The sequence below is a fragment of the Vigna umbellata genome, chromosome 1 (genome assembly GCF_029865625.1).
Source record: "Vigna umbellata cultivar VRB3 chromosome 1, Vumbellata_1.0, whole genome shotgun sequence".
NCBI classification, from domain to species: Eukaryota; Viridiplantae; Streptophyta; class Magnoliopsida; order Fabales; family Fabaceae; genus Vigna; species Vigna umbellata.
Window position 1 is genome coordinate 75,223,282 of NC_142165.1, and position 17,296 is coordinate 75,240,577.

Consider the following 17,296-nt stretch of genomic DNA (forward strand, 5'->3'; position numbering starts at 1 on the left):
AAAGATAAATTTAAATTTGAACATTCCATAGATCATAAATTACAAGGACACATCTAAACATAAATGTCGAAATAAGAATACATGCAATCCAAAAGATCACTTAATTTTATATTTTGGTTCGGAAAGAACAAGTGGAAGAATTTAAATAAACACTTTTTTATTTAAAAATGTAAAGAAATATACAAACTCAGTTTTTATTGATTTTTAGTTTCGAAGAAACTCATCTCTTTTCTATTCTTTATTTATGAAATTTGTCAGGCTCTAATCATTCACACACTGTCAATTTCTCTTTAATCCACCATTTACGAAAACTACACAACAAATTCCTTTTGGTAAAAAACACAATTGTCTCGGGTGACCAGCAAATATAATTGATTTAAGAAATAATTATATTTAATCTAAATTTCTTGATTAATGAAGAAACTGTAAGGAAAAGAAAAGGAAAATAAAATGTCGATCCTTTATCATCAATATGAATTATATTTTAATTTTTTTCCTTAACTTCCAAAATCCCAATCCCTGTCAATCGTGAATTGTTTTATGTTTTCCAAATATGGGTTTCTCTATCTTCTCCAAATAAGAAAAAAAAATCAGTAGTTTGCTTGTGATTATACATATATGTGTGTGTATCTTTATATATATATATATATATATATATATATATATATATATATATATATATATATATATATATATATATTTATATATATATATATATATATATATATATATATATATATTCATTTTAAGAAGAAACAGAGAAAATGGTGCAAATGGAACCCGGAAATGAAGAAAGATTACATATCATAATTACATGGAAGATTTGTCCATTCGTCTCAATTTACACAATGTCTTTAGCAGGACCATTTCTGACAACCAGACACTGCCACTTTGTAATGACAATATCTGCTGATACAACAAAAATAATAATGGTGATATTCAACGGTCAAACATTGGTCTGACCGGTATAGGATCAGCCTGAGTTCACCAAGATGCAGGGGAAAGGGGAACATTAATCTGTGGCATTCAAATTGCACTTGATACCATTCGATTCAATTTCAATCGCAGAGCATGATTTGTTCTCTCTGAGCTATTTGTCATGCTGTTGTAGATCAATTTCCCAGGCTGATGCCAACTGCAATAAAAGCTGATCTGGATGTACCCCTTCCCAGGCCTCAGTAGTATCAGTAGAAGCTTCATGTAAATTCAGTAATAGCTCTTTCTTCACTTCCATGGGGATGCCAAAGGTTTCGGCTCCATTTTCCAATACTATCTCCAGCAACTGAACATTATGGTCATGAATTCAATATATTATGCATCACAAGAGATGTAAAAGCAGGCAAAAGAAGATAGCAAAAGGAGATGAATTCAACATTATCAAGTATACACATCAATTGCTAAACAAGCTCTTTGTTGCAATTTGGTGCAGAATTATGATTCGAACGAATGAATGCACATATAACCAACAATTTTTTAAATTAGAATTAATGATCGGTCATATACATTTTGAAAAGAGATGTGATTCCATGTAACAGGGAATTATACAAACCATGTTATGGAAAGGGACTAAGGGTTATATTATCCAACCTTGGGTTTTGGTAGGTTAAGTCTAAGTAGCACATTAAATTAAATCAATGTTGATTGCCAAATACACCCGATATTTCCCTTTCGAAGAGCCTTGCTGAACATGAAACGCTTAAGATCTGGACCATCTACCAATAAAAAAGAGTGCACCTGACAGTCCCTGGCATTGCTCACAACTATTGAGTCATGCTAATGCAGACAAGGACACGAAACTCGCCCAAAAAATAATTAATATCTCAGTGACTGCTTAAAGAGGCATAAATTATGGTTTGAGTAACAGATATTTAATGAAGTAGCGGGTTCTCCGTCACTGCACTAAGTCAATTGTCTAGCTGATAAATTATAAAGAAGAAACATGTAAGCAAGCCCTCCAACAAAACATTGACGCAAGAAAACATTAATGGCCACACCGCCTAAAAGATGAGATTTTTCACTTATAATCCACAGGAGTTGTGATCTTGTAGCAATTTGAAAACCAGATCTTGAGACAGGATTACACAGACGAGTCATGAAACCCTTTAACAATGTATAATAATTTTTCTAGATGAAGATCTATTTCATGGTTTCATACTATACTAGTGTTGACACTGATAAAATATAAAGAAATACCAAAATCATCCCTAATTATTTTAAGGTGCTATTTTGATGAGAGGATTCATGTGACTACAGAATACACATATTCAGACAAGAAGAACGGAAATTCAAACAGAAGAAAAAGTCATACCTGTTGAATCCAAGACAAACAGATGTCATACATGTTCTGGTCCAGCAAGAATTGCCCAATGGCATTCACAATTTCACATGCAACTTCACTTGAAAGTTGGTCAATTACAGGACCTGTTCTGTCCATTAGCTTTACAAGCAAAATATCATCACCAGTGGACAATACTTCTGCAAAGGCTGAATCTGTGTCACCTACTTGAAGGGCATCCATTGCATTGGTCCAAGAAGTCCAGATGGCATCCCTCTCTTGCCCAACATTGTCATCAGTCAGAGCTTCTGCGGTCATTTCAGGGATTGCTACCCTCGTTGCTCGAGATGCTCCATTGTCCTCACCAGCAACTCGAATTGCTTCCAAGGTAGCTTCATCCTTGGAAGCTTGCCAGACACTTCTGGCAGATGGTCCCTCACCAAGCCGGATGGGCAGTGCTGCTTTATCCCAAGCTCTCCTGTTTCCTGACTGATCACTCTCATGCACAGATTTCGGTGATCTTCCATCAGCAGAACTACCTCCAAAAGCCCTCCTTGAGGAAACCTGGCTATTATTTCTAGAAGCACCATAACCAGGAAGATCCCACCCTTCAGACATGTCAGATCTCCAAGATGGCCCTCTTCCCCTCATTCCCAGAGCATTTCCATCAGATTGGGAAAATCTTTCACCAAATTGGATGCGTCCATCACCACCTCTTCCATACTTGGAATTGGAGTAGTCATTAAAACCATTATACTTATTAGGTGGCCTGCTAGATGATCCTTCAAACCCTGTAAAGTTTCTACGACCTGATGATATGGATAAATCTCGAGACATGTCTTCAACAATTCTCTCAAGGCCACGCACTCTATTCTCTAGAGTCACCATACTATCATGCGAACCACCCATGAAATCCTGCAAAATTGTTTAAACATCTATCACTTGTGATAAACATAATACCACAACTATTTTTTGTGCTACACTGACCATACCTGAAGCATATTCATTAGATGAACCTGTTGCCTTTCCAGTTGCAGCAACTGCCTCTGGATGGCCAACCAATTTCCTCTGTTATTGGAGAAGGGTACTTCAGACTGACCATCAGTTTTAGAAAAACCTGCAAGATTGGCAGAACCCTCCCTCTGATCATTTTCAGTCCTATCATCAGTATCATATGCCTTAGTCCTCAGTTCTTTTGAGTTCATCCTTCTTTCGGAGTATCTGTCATGGCCAAAATCATCATAATTCCTTTGTTTGGAATTTCCATCATTGCCTCTCTCAAAGATACGATATTTATTACTTAAGGATCCATGAAAATCATCGTTAGGGATGTTTCCAACAGAACTTGTTCTTTCTTTTGAATCTTTAACATTTGCCTCTGACTCTTCCTCGTTGTTGGAGTTAGAAGAATTGAGGCCTCTCCGAGGAACAACTACTTCCACTGGCAAATCATCTGAACCCCTTCTTTCAAGTTTTTGGAAAAATTCTGGATTTAGCTCTTTATCAGATAAGGCTGGTGCTTTCTTTTTCAGTATTACAACCGCCTTCTCAGAGATGCCAGCTGCTTTGGCCTTAGAAGTTGAATCCGGATTCAAAGAACTAGTTGATGAATCTTTTACTGATGAATCAGTCTTCCTCTCATCAAGATTTACTTTTTTTGGGTCACTTGTCTCTGACGAAATAGCTGATTCATTCCCACCATCTAAAGCATAAAAACAACAATCATCACCAACATAAACTAGGATAAGAAACAGACAATGACAGACAACTCAAACATCCTACCAGACGAGGGCTTTGAATCATCAGGAGACCCATCTCCTTTCCCTGAGATCTTTTTCCACAATTGCAATGCCTCGTTGATGCTATCTCTTACAGGTTTTATCTGAGGACAATAATACATTAATTTAGGGGGGGAAAAGTAGATAATAAAGCAAAGAATTAGTTCTCCAGTAATGGAGTTTCAACAAATTAAAATCTGGCATACTCGGACCAATGATCCTTGGCCCAGACTATAAAGAGAACAGCATAAGTAGTACTATTGTCAGACACCTGATACACCAGTCACAATTAAATGCACTGTCAACTCTATGTCGGCACATAATTTCTTCAGTGCTCTTTGAATGAGATACACTAGAGTGCAAGAACAAAGTCAACAGGAAAAGGCTAATATTTTGTGGCTACCTTCTTTAATGTTTTTACGATAAACATCCTCACTCCTTGCTGACCAGAAAAATAATTCTCACTCCTTGGGTGTGTTTGGTAAAACTAGACTATAATAAAGTAGCTGGTAACTAATAAAATAGCTTCTAACCAATAAACTAGTTGCTAGCCTCTAACTAATAAACTAGCTGCTAGCTGAAAAGTTCTAAACTTAAAAGTTCCAAGTTGATAAACTAGTTTATTGGATTGGAAATGTTTGTAGAATTAAATGATAAGCTAGTTGGTAAATATAAAAGGAATAACTACGTAAACTCTAAACCCTAAACCTTAAATTTTGTTATATTAAAATAATTGTGTTTGCTAGACAAAAATATATTATGCTATTATAATTTGTTTTTTAAAAAATAATTAAATTCTTATTAACCTTTTCAGTGTTTCTGCTTACTTTTTTCAAATTTATCTATGTTATTTATATTTGGACAAGTCACCTCACCTTATTTAAACTAGTTAATGTGATGAATATTAATCAAAATTTATTTTTTATTAATTTTCAAAAGTTTAATTTTTTATTTCTCAATTTAAATTATTATCTCTGATATCTTTTTTATCATCATTGTGTGTAATTTTCACATAATAATGTAATGATTTTATCTTTGTAAAATTGTAATTACCAGTGGAGAAGAAATGTTTGCCACTGTAAAATTGAAAATAATTAAATTCTTATTAATCTTTTCAGTGTTTCTGTTTATATTTTTCAAAGTTGTATATATGTTATTTGTATTTGGACAAGTCACCTCACCTTATTTAAATTAGTTAATGTGATGAATATTGATCAAAATTTATTTTTTATTAATTCTCAAAAGCTTAATTTTTTATTTCTCAATTTAAATTATTATTTCTCTGAGGATCTTTTTTATAACTTTTATTGTGTGTAATTTTCACATAATATCATGTAATAATTTTATCTTTGTAAAATTGTAATTACCGGTGGAGAAGAAATGTTTGTCACTGTAAAATTGAAAATAGGAAAAAAAATTAAGAATGATAAGGAAATGTATTTAAACATAAGGGATAGTAATGGAACAAAATTAAATAAGCAAGAAGCCAGTTGAAGTAGCTTGCTCGTAAGATATAAGCTCCTAAATAAGCCGTTTTGAAATATCTTACTAAACACTTTTATAGAGATCAAACTAACTTAAAAGTTAATTAAATAAGTTAGTAACTAAGTTATTGGACTTACGAAACATACTCCTTGTTGAATTAATTCCTTCTTAGAAACACAATATTTAAATAATATAAGAATTGCAATAAGTGATAACACCAAGAATCAAAATGAAAATAGCCTGGGATGTCAACAAGTTATAATTAGGAAATCTCACTGCAAATTCTACCTTGTCAAATCGGCAAGCCTCAAGTACTGCCAGTGTAGGTGCTGCTTTATCAGCAACCAAACTGCTTGAATGCAATGCCAATGAACTTAATGCCTCAGCTGCTGCTTTACGTGTTGCCCAATCCGTACTAGAAAGACATTCATGGATGCTAGGCAGCAAATGTTCCAAGCTTTGTGGTGCAATCGCTCCAACCTGCAATCAATACCCAATTACCTCTAAGGAATTTTCATACCAATTCTATACATCATAAAATGGTAAGTTGGCGATTAATGGCCCCAAGTTGGACAAAAACAAGCAAACCAACAGAATCAAAATTAAAGACATGGATCTTTGCAGCCTCTATCATCCAAATCTGATAGACCTATGCCAAATATTGAACTGCAACTTCCCTCGAACTTCATTGGGATTAGCCTCTGCAGTTGCCAAAGCCACTTTCAAACATCATTATCACCACATATGGCCATGTTAAATTGAATTCTATAAATGATTTTGTCAATATAATCAGGTCTAACTAAATCTCAGTGGTTCATAACCCTAATGAATCTACTACAATAAACAAACACTAGCATTTGTTTAGCATGTTAAGAGTTAAAATAGAACGGAACAGAGCCAGACAGACAGATAAAAAGTGATACGTTTTGGATCCAGCAAGAGAACTAAAACCAACACCAATGCTCCTCCTGATTATATAAAAATGACTCCACCATAGTCTCTTAATAACAAAATGCCAAAATTTAAACGTAGTTTTGTAAGTACTTTTAACACTGTTTTCTAATCAGAACTAGAGTTTCATATCCAAGTCAGTCTGTGTTTGGATTAGCCTTTGAAACCTCAGATCCACAATTCAGATGTGAAAAGTAAAAGCTACTCTAAGTAACTTACTTGAATATGGATCGCACATTTCGTTTGGTCATGTCAAACCAAGCAAGCACAAAACTATCCTGTCCTGACCTTTAATGAAACTTTTATTACACAAATCATTGATGTGAAATTCCAATTCCAATTTGAATATAGAAACAAAAAATGCCAAAGGATTTACTTCTAAGTTTTAATCTAAAGATAACTCTATCGCAAAATAACTAAAGCATCTAAATGTTTTAAACTAAAGCTCCATGCATACCCAAATAAAGAAAGGACAAAACCACAGGACCACCTAATGACCAAAATAACCATTCAAGTTCAAACTGAAATCAACACCAGTGCTCCCCTAGGCAAGGTACTCCATAGATATAACTCAAGCACTCCACCATATCATTAAGGTAACACTCCAATTCTCGTTTGAGAAGAAAACCAAAAGGAAAGCATCAGCATCTAAGTTTTGCCACAAGGGAAACCCTATATCTGAAAATAACCAAAGCGTCTCAAATCTTTTACACTAAAGCTCTGTCCATACCCTAAATAAAGCAAGAACAATACCTAATGACCAAAATAACCCTTCAGTTCAAACTCAAAGCAACACTAGCGCTGCTCTTGGCAAGGTACTCCCTCCCTAGTTAAAACTAAACCACTCATCCTTACCTGAATCATCTATGAGGACCTTCAATGAAAAATGCAAACCTTTATTATGAGAATCATGGAGAAGAAACTCCAATAATTTTGATTTGAGAACAGAATAAAAATAACACCTATGGATCTACATCAAAGCTTTTGATCTAAAGAAAACTCTACATCCCATATTGATCAAGGCACCTCAAAATGCTGTATATTAAAGTTCCATTCATACCGAAATAAAGTGCAGAACCATTGGATCACCTAATGACCAAAATAACCCTTCAAGTTCAAACTCCTCAGAACCATTTCATAATGGACAACATTTAGATGCAGTGAAGTGATGTTGGTGTGGTTCTCCGATAAGAATTAAAATTTCACCTGAATAATCTATATAATAAAAGATTCTATTGAATGCCATCCTGTATAAAGATGAAATTCAAATCTGGTTTGAGAAAAATAGTAATAGCATGTATGGTACTATATCCAGTATTTCCATTGGCAGGGTACTCCCTACATATAACTCAACCACTCCTCTATACCTGAATAATCTAAGCGAACATTTAATGCAGATCTTCATAACAAAAGTCATGGAGGTGAAATTCCAAATCCGATTTGAGAACTGAACTAAAGAAACACCAATAGATCTGAATCTAATATTTGCACTATAGAAAACTCCGCAACCCAAAATAACCAAAGCACCTGAAATGCTTTACACCAAAGCTCCATTCACACTCCAAATAAAGCAAGCACAAAACCACTTTACCAAATAATGACCAAAATAACCCTCCAAGTTCAAGCTCCACTTCATAATGGACAAAAACTTCGATGCACTTAAGCGTTGTTCTCCAGTCAGAAGTAGAATTTTACCTTAATAGCCTTAACAATAACAGATTCCATTAATTATCATCCTGAATTGCTGAAGTAAAACTCCAAATCTCATTCAAGAACAAAACCAATAGCACCTATGATACTACATCTAAGTTTTCTTCAAAATAACTCACATCAATACACCAACCCTCGATCCCACTTCACCCAATCCACAACAATGCAGTCCTCTCACCTGTGACAAGCTGGCAACCACCGGCAAAATCGCCGCCTTAGCCATGAAATTGGGACTGTTTAGCAGCTTGCAGATCCTCGGACAAAGTTTCTGGAACGCCCGGCACCGGCGCCTCCCCTCCGCCGCCAGCACACTCCACCATCTTCGCCATGCACACTGCCGCGCCCGCCTGCACCCCTTTGTTCTGCTCCCCCATAGCCTCGAACAGCGGCTTCACGAACAGCCCCACCACCGTCCCGACCCCCCCTCCGCCGCCGTCGCCCTTCAGATACTGCGCGGCCAGTGCGCCGACAGTGTCCCTACAGGCATCGCGAACGGCAGAATCGGCGTCCTTGAGTCGGCGCACCACATGCGCTATAATCTTGGTGAGGTGCGCCGCCGCGGCGTCGGCGTGGGCGGCGCAGACGGCGGCAAGGAGGCGCAGCGCGTCTCGCTTGACGGCGGGCTTGGGGTCGGTGGCGGCGTCGTAGAGGCAGTTGAGGATCATGGGAATGGCGTCCGGTGACAGCGCAGCGATGGTCTTCTCGAGGTCCTCAACCGCGATCTGGTGCGTGTCGGCGGTCGGAGAGCTTGGAAAGGGAAGTGAGTATCCTCTGCTTGAGCTCCACCATTGCAAGGTGCGATGAGAGTGAAGAAGATGAGGATGAAGATCTTGACGAGGGTGATGGTGTTGGGTTTGTTTGGGTTTGGGGTTTTGGGTGCTTCATTGCTGGCGTTGGTGTGAGTGAGCCTATGTTGTTAAAGGTTTTTCTTTGAACCTAATGCAATGGAAAAGAAGATAAGAGAGAAAGTGGAAGCAATCTGTGAAAGGAAAATGTGAACTGATTTGAAGTGGAGTGCGTTGGAAAGAAAAGATGGATCTGTGAGGTGTGAGGGAAAAGGGTGCAAGACAAGTTTTCAAATATCAAAAACTCTAAATCATGGAGCCTTTCTTTTTCCCTGAATAACCAACCATTTCTGAATTGGAAGCTAAGAATTTGGAATATAAATTTATTATTTTTATCATTATTAAATTTAATTTAATTAAATTGTTGGAATATGAAAATAGGGTTTTCGGGTACCACAGCAGTCCTTGGATCTTACTGAGATGCCCTAGAACCACACTTCTAGGCATGGGAAGGGACCCTGTACGGGTGTAGAGTGGGGATACGTCCTATTGGCTTACTAAGAGAAATTGAGTATAAAACAATTTTTCATTTTAGTTCTCTTTTTTTTTTCTCATTTTTTCCTGTTTAATTATTAATTCTAATAAAATATCGTTCTTGATAACAATTTAAAAATTTTAATTATAACATTTCTATTAGTTTATTAAATTATATTATGTTAAACGATTAAACGATATATGCTGAAGAGAAAGAATATTACATAGACTAGTGCAGAGAACTTTGAGAAAGCGAGTAGTTTCTCATTATGAATGAAACAATATAAGTAGCAGAAGAAACAGACAAAAGCTAACTGTCAAAGACAGTTATTACAGTTGAGAATTTGATTAATCTCAACACACCCCCTTAATCTAAATTCTCTATGGATGTAACACTAAGCAAATCTCTTAATTTTTCAAATCTACTTTGCCTCAAAGTTTTAGTAAAAACATCAGCAACTTGATCTTCTGTTGAGCAATATACCAACTTCAATCTTCCTTTGTTAACTTGATTTCTCAAGAAATGAAACTTGGTTTCAATGTGCTTACTTCTTCCATGAAACACTGGATTTTTGGACAGACTTATAGCAGATTTATTATCTACTAAAAGTTGCACTGGTTTTCTACATTCAAGTTTCAATTCTTCAAAGATTGTTTCCAACCATACACATTGGCATGTTGTTTCTGCAGAGGAGATGTACTCAACTTCACATGAGGAAAGTGCAACCACATTTTGCTTCCTGGAACACCAAGAAATTGGTGCTCCCAAGTATTTGAACAAGTATTTGTATGTATTTTTCCCTTCTACTTTATCACCATACCAGTCTTAATCACACCATGCCTCCAAAACCCCTTTCATGCTGTCAGTTTTCTTAGGAAAGAAAAGGCCGAAACCTACAGTTCCTTTTAGGTACCAAAGAATATGTTTGGCAGTAGCTAGGTGTGACTGCCTTGGATCACACATAAATCTACTCACCAACCCAACTCCATAACTAATATCAGGTCTACTATTGCAGATGTACCTTAGTGATCCTACAATCTGCTTATACAGGGTTGCATCCACCTTCCTTTCATCAGCTTGGTTAGTTAGTTTCAAGTTTGCCATGACTGGAATTGAGGTGTTGTTACAGTTCTCCATGCTAAATCTCCTCAAAACCTCACTGATGTATCTCCTTTGGTGTAGGAACATACCATTTGATGTTTGCCCGAATTCCAGTCCCAGAAAATAGCTCAGATTGCCGAGATCTGTCATCTCAAACTCTTCTTTCATTCTTTTTTTTAAATTCTTCAATTTCATTTGCAGAATTTCCAACCACTAGAAGATCATCTACATATAGACATATCAGTAAAATGTCTTGCTGCCCAACAGATTTCACATAGATTCCAAATTCCACAGTGCATTGATGTGGTTGTTCCAGGCTCGAGGTGCCTGTCTAAGCCCATATAAAGCTTTATTCAATATATACACCTTCTTCTCCTTTCCTTCCTTCTCATATCCTGGGGGTTGCCTCACATAAACCTCCTCTTCTAATGGACCATTCAAGAATGTTGATTTCACATCCATTTGGCAAACTTTCCATTCTTTAAAGTTGGCTACAACAACCACCAACCTCACTATTTCAAGTCTTGCTACTGGTGCAAAGATATCTGTGAAGTCGACACCAGGCTTTTGCAAAAAACCCTTTACAACCAATCTGGCTTTAAATTTTGCAACTTCTCCATCCAGTTTGTATTTGGTTTTAAACACCCACTTAACATCAATGGGTTGTTTGTGCTTAGGCAATTTTACCAGCTCCCAGGTTCTATTTTCTCAATTGCCTTCAGCTCCTCCATCATTGCTTCTTTCCACTCTTTTATATCAATTGCTTGCTTCCATGAAAATGTTTCTGCATCAGCCAGGAAAGCAGAGTGGACAAGATCACCAGTACTCGTTATATCACTGTCAGCAAATACCTCATGATATGTGAGTCTAGTAGAGGGGAACTTTGCTCTTTGAGATCTTCTTTTATAAGCTCCATCATTAGTAGCAACTTGTTCAACATCATCAGGATTTCTGTCTTCCAACCAGCTAGGCACAAAATCTGGTTTCAAACCTGTTTCAACTTCCTCCCTATTGAATGTTGCAGCCTCATCTACTATCACATCTCTACTAATGACAACTTGTTTCTTCTCTAGGAGTTACAGTCTGTAAGCACCTGTTGGATGATAACCCACAAGAATGAGAGTTTCACTCTTATCATTCAGCTTCTTCCTTCTCTCGTCTAGAATATGTTTGTAGCACACAAATCCAAAAATCTTCAAGTGATGTACAACCAGCTTGTTTCTTGACCAAGCCTCTTTAGGAGTACAATCTGGTAAGGCTTTTGTTGGACTTCTATTTAGCAAGTAGGCAGCAGTAGAATCAGCTTCTCCCCACAGATAGTGAGGCAACTTTCTTCCTTTAATCATACATCTGGTCATGTCCAATAGCATTCTATTTCTTCTTTCGGCTAACCCATTAGGTTGGGGTGTATATGGAGCAATGACTTCATGCACGATTCCTTTATCATCACAGAATTTTCATATTTCGTTAGAGTTAAACTCACCTCCACCATTAGTCCTGAAAATTCTGATTTGCAAACCAGACTGCCTTTCCACCAAAGAGCAGAACCTCACAAAGCATGAGTACACTTCTTTTTTTTCTTTTAACAAGTAGACCCAGATTTTTCTAGTCCATTCATCTACAAATATAAAAAAATACTTGTTACCTCCAAGTGATGACACATCAAAAGGGCCACACACGTCTGAGTGGACTACATCAAGTGATTATTTTGCTCTTTTGGGTGCAGACCTCTTGAATTTCTTTCTAGCTTGTTTCCCAACAGCACAACCTTCACAGATTTTGTTTGGAGTAGTTATTAAAGGAACTCCTTTCACCAATTCTTTACTCTTTAATTGACTCAAACTCTTGAAATTTAGGTGTCCGAATCTGTAGTGCCATAGCCACCCTTCTTCTTCTACATTCATTGTGAGTAAGCATTGAACTGCTGCGGTATTCAAGTTTACCTCGAAAGTTCTGTTTTTGGCAAGAGGAGCCTTGAGCACGGACGTTATTTCCTGTCAAACACTTCTATGTGATGTTGCTGCATTGACATCGTGTACCCCTTTTCCAAAAGTTGTCCCAAACTTAGTAGATTGCTCTTCATAGTTGGGACATACAATACATCGTCAATGTATACAATCTTGCCATTCTTTCCAATGATCAAGACTTTGCCAATTCCTTCAGCTGTGATCGTGCTATTATCAGCAAACCTTACGTTGCTTTTTATGCTTGAATTAAGATCCACCAGCCATTCTCTTTTCCCTGTCATGTGGTTTGAACATCCCGTGTCCAGATACCAGCTGCATGAGTCATCCTCTTCATGATCCGTTGCTCCTGACAACAACATATGGTCTATTTTTTTTATCACACTTGTCCTGTGCCACCTTCCCGAATGAAGAACCTTTTGCATGTTCCACCATGTTCATCAGTAACACATGGTCTGATTCTGAGTCACACGTGTCCTAAGCCAAGTTCGCCTCTTCATTCTTGTCTTTCTTCACCGCTTCATTATGCCAACATTCAAATGAATAATGCCCAAACTTGCTGCACGTGTAGCATTGAATATTCCTCTTATCAAAATTCTTTCTGCCTCTGCCTCTTTCCCTCGACTGCCTTCCACCTCTTCTATTTACTTCTTTCTCATCATTGCCATTTTCTTCAGAGAATTGTTCAGAGAAGCTTGTGTTTCTTCCTCCAGTTCGTCCACCCTTTGAACGTCCTTTGCCTCTTCCAACTCCACGACCTTTGAACTTTTGGTCATTTTTGGTTTGTAAGGCTTGATTCTGCCTTTTTCAACATTTTTCCTTTCGATTAACCTCTGTTCATGTGCTTCCAGCGAATTCTGCAGTTCTTAAACTCTCATGGTTTCAAGATCTTTACACTCCTTTATGGCAACCACTATATGATCATATTGAGGAGTTAAAGTTCTAAGGATCTTTTCGACTATCTTTCTATCTTTCATAGTCTTATCACAAGACCTCATTGCACTCACCATAACCTGGATTCTCCCAATGTATTCAACAATGGTTTCTTGTTCCCCATGCACAGGAGCTCATATTGTCTTTGTAAAGACTGTAATCTGATCTTCTTCACTTTTCCAGAATTACCATAACCTTCTTGCAAAATATCCCATACTTCCTTTGTCGTGGCAGCCTTCGAAACTTTCTGGAAAATTGCCGCAAATATGCACTGATGCAGCAACATCCTAGCTTTGCAGTCCAACCGTTTGTTCTCTTTATATTCTTTCTTCATCTCATCTGTATCCTTCTTCAAAGGTTATCTGAAACCTTTCTTCATAATATCATCCACTTCTTGGAAGCCAAGAATTGCTTCCATCTTGACACACCAGTCATCATAACCTTTGCCATCAAACACCGGCAGGTTGCTATGAATTACTCCAGCCATTGCTGCCACGAGACTCTTCCTTGAAGAGTTTCTTGAACTTCACCGCTGCTCCAGGGCCACGCAACCGAGCTCTTGATACCATAGTCAAACAGTTAAACGATATATGTAGAAGAGAAAGAATATTACAGAGACTAGTGCAGAGATAAGAAAACTTTGAGAAAGCGAGTATTTTCTCATTATGAATGAAACAATATAAGTAGCAGAAGAAACAGACAAAAGTTAACTGTCAAAGACAGTTATTACAATTGAAAATTTGATTAATCTCAACATATTGAACATATAAATCTCAGGTAGATCTCTAAGATAATGATCAAATTATAAAATTTTCATACCGTAATATGGTTCATGTAGTGTACTTTTAATACAATGACAACAAAATTATATCATATAATTTGTGGTATATTCATCGGCAATAAAAATATTGACAACAATTATCAAGGTACATGTTGAAATTATTGTAGAAAAATTAGTATATGAATTGTTATAAAACTACCTCTATAAGATAATGTACTATAGGACACCTAACCCTCCAACGGTCAACCAATAACAACCACTGAAGGTTACTGTAATGACGTTCGACCACACAGCTTGGTCGATCACTTGATAACCGACCGTAATAGCTTACGACCACGTGGCGCTCTCGACCATTTGAGGCTCGACAGCCGCATAAGCGATGTCGCGACATGAGACATACGTCCGACACGTCATCCACTTAGGTCGACACGAATGATGATCGACACACAGAATGTGACACCGTGATCTAGCAGTTAGGCAGTTACACACCTTGACTGAATAACGCCGCGAATCACGACCATATATCGTGGAAATAATTGACTCAGTGTCAGCGCACAATTCGACGGTTACAACTTTTAAATAGTCAACTTCAGTAACTGACCGGATTTTCAGGTAAACGGTTTATTATGCTAATTTAAATATACGAAGCACACTAGAAAAAAGGTACGTTTTTTCCCCTAAGAGAAAATTGATTGAGATTTTCATATTTCGAACAACACCCCTGTTGACTTGAGCGTCGGAGTGCCTTTGCAGGTACCCAGCCCACTTTGCTTACGAGGATCAGAGAAGAGAGAGAGAGAAATACAACACAGTGAAACCAGCACAAGAGAGAAACGGAGCAAGGTTGTTAGGTTCGTATCTTGGTCTCCACACCCCTACTGAAACATTTTGGCGCCCACCGTGGGGCCCGAGATTGCTATCCCAACAACGACCACCGGAGCAATGGAAAATTCCGACACGCACGATTTGATCAGGCAATTGCAAGCGCAACTTGAGGCACAGGCACAAACCATGCAGGAGATTCAGCGTAAACACGCAGAGGAGGTGGCGGCACTGCGAGCACAGATCCCAACGCCAGAGTTATCTGCTTCCAACAGACAGGAGGATAACGATGCCAGCCATCATGGGGGCGCCTCCGAACGGGCCGGCGGAGGAAGGAGGGGGCCTACTCCTATGCGCCTCACTAACCTGCTTCCATTCACAGAAGCCATCATGCAAGCAAACATGCCGGACAAGCCTCCTCCAACTCTGGAACGCTACAATGGCTCTGAAGATCCTGATGACCATCTACGCAATTTTATAGATGCCATGGCATTCTATACCGATAGCGATCCGGTGATATGCAGAGCTTTCTCCTTATCCCTTAAGGGGGAAGCTCTGGAATGGTTCCATAAACTTCCCCGAAATTCCATAGATTGCTTCGCAACCGTCGAATCTTTATTCCGAAACAGTACGCAGCCAATAAAAAACCGGCGATGACTGCTACTGAGCTTGTCCATACCAGACAGGAAAGGATGAGACCTTGAAAGCTTTCATGCAGCGGTACATCGAGACAGCCCGGCGGGTGCCAGACATAACTCCTACTTTCATCATCAGCAATCTGTCGTCCTGCTTAAAGCCGGGCAATTTTCAGAACAATTATATGCTGACCCTCCAGCATCCATGGAAGAATTACAATCTACTGTGGCAAAATTCATCCGCATTGAAGACCACCGTAACGCCAGAAAGAAGCACCACCAAGATGCCCCCAACAGGAGACAAGAAAACCAGCGAAACGACCCCCCAACGACTACAGGCCAGACCGAGTACCTCGGAAGGAGTCGGGGTGGACATCTAAATATGATCGTTACACGGCCCTCAACGCACCAAGGGCGAGGGTACTGGAAGAGGCCTTACACGCCGAACTTCTCACCGTGCGGCGAAAAGTCACTCCCAAGAATGCGGATAACAGCAAAACCTACCGATTCCACATGAACCATGGGCACGACACGGAAGAGTGCAACATGGTAAAAGACGAGTTAGAACGACTCATTCGGCAGGTTATCTCCAGAACTATGTCAAGGAGAGAGTTTCCACTAGAGCAACGACTCCTCGCCGAAGAGACCCTCCTAGGCGAAGTCCCCAGCGATCACCCCCCAGAGATGATCGACACCGCAGACGGTCGCGCAGTCCGCCTCGACGCATAGAGAGAGAACGCTCATTCCGAGGCTGCATCGACACCATATCTGGTGGTTTCGCTGGGGGAGGCGTGTCGGCTTCGGCGAGGAAGCGACATTTGAGACAATTGAAGGCGGTCCATCTGGTCGAGCGGCAGGCTCGGTCGATCCCCGACATTACGTTCACAACGCTGACTTCCATGCACCCGACCCCGACCATGACGATCCTATGGTCATCACGGCTAACATAGCTCGTTATGATGTCAGCAAAGTCCTCGTCGATCAAGGAAGTTCAGTCAATATCTTGTACTGGTCCACCTTTCAGAAAATGGACCTATCCGAGGATCTCATCGCCCCGTTTAACGAGCAGATTGTCGGATTCTCAGGGGAAAGAGTAGACACCAGGGGATACCTTGACCTACGGACTCGGCTCGGAACAAGTCGAGAAGCTCCTGAGCTTCGGGTCCGATTTCTTTTGGTCGAGGCAACACGTCGTACAATGCTCTGCTAGGACGACCTTGCCTGAATGCGTTCGGGGCAATAGTATCTACTCCCCACCTCGCCATGAAGTTCCCGACAGATCATGGTACTATTTGTACCGTCAGAGCCGACAGCAAACAGCCCGACAATGTTATGTCGCCGGGCTAAAAGTCACCCCTTTTGTTCCATCCAAAAGGGCAAAGGAGTCGAGGCAGCAGCAGTTGACTTAGACCCCCGGACCAATGTAGACGAACGTCTTCATCCGCAAGGCGAAGTCAAACTCCTATCCCTGACGAATGACGCGTCTAAAACCACCAGCATTGGCGGAGACCTTCCCTTGGGCGAGGAACACGCCCTAGGTC

At 39.2% G+C, this 17,296-nt stretch overlaps 1 pseudogene across 1 annotated transcript; it reads right to left on the reverse strand.

The window, feature by feature from the left end:
• Positions 1-787: 787 nt before the first annotated feature.
• LOC148206330 (TORTIFOLIA1-like protein 1) lies at positions 788-9,320 on the reverse strand (annotated as a pseudogene). The gene is made up of 6 exons (XR_015783542.1): positions 8,378-9,320; positions 5,827-6,018; positions 4,058-4,157; positions 3,268-3,977; positions 2,309-3,190; positions 788-1,282 (listed from the first exon to the last, which is right to left on the reverse strand). The product of XR_015783542.1 is annotated as a TORTIFOLIA1-like protein 1 (transcript).
• Positions 9,321-17,296: the final 7,976 nt, after the last annotated feature.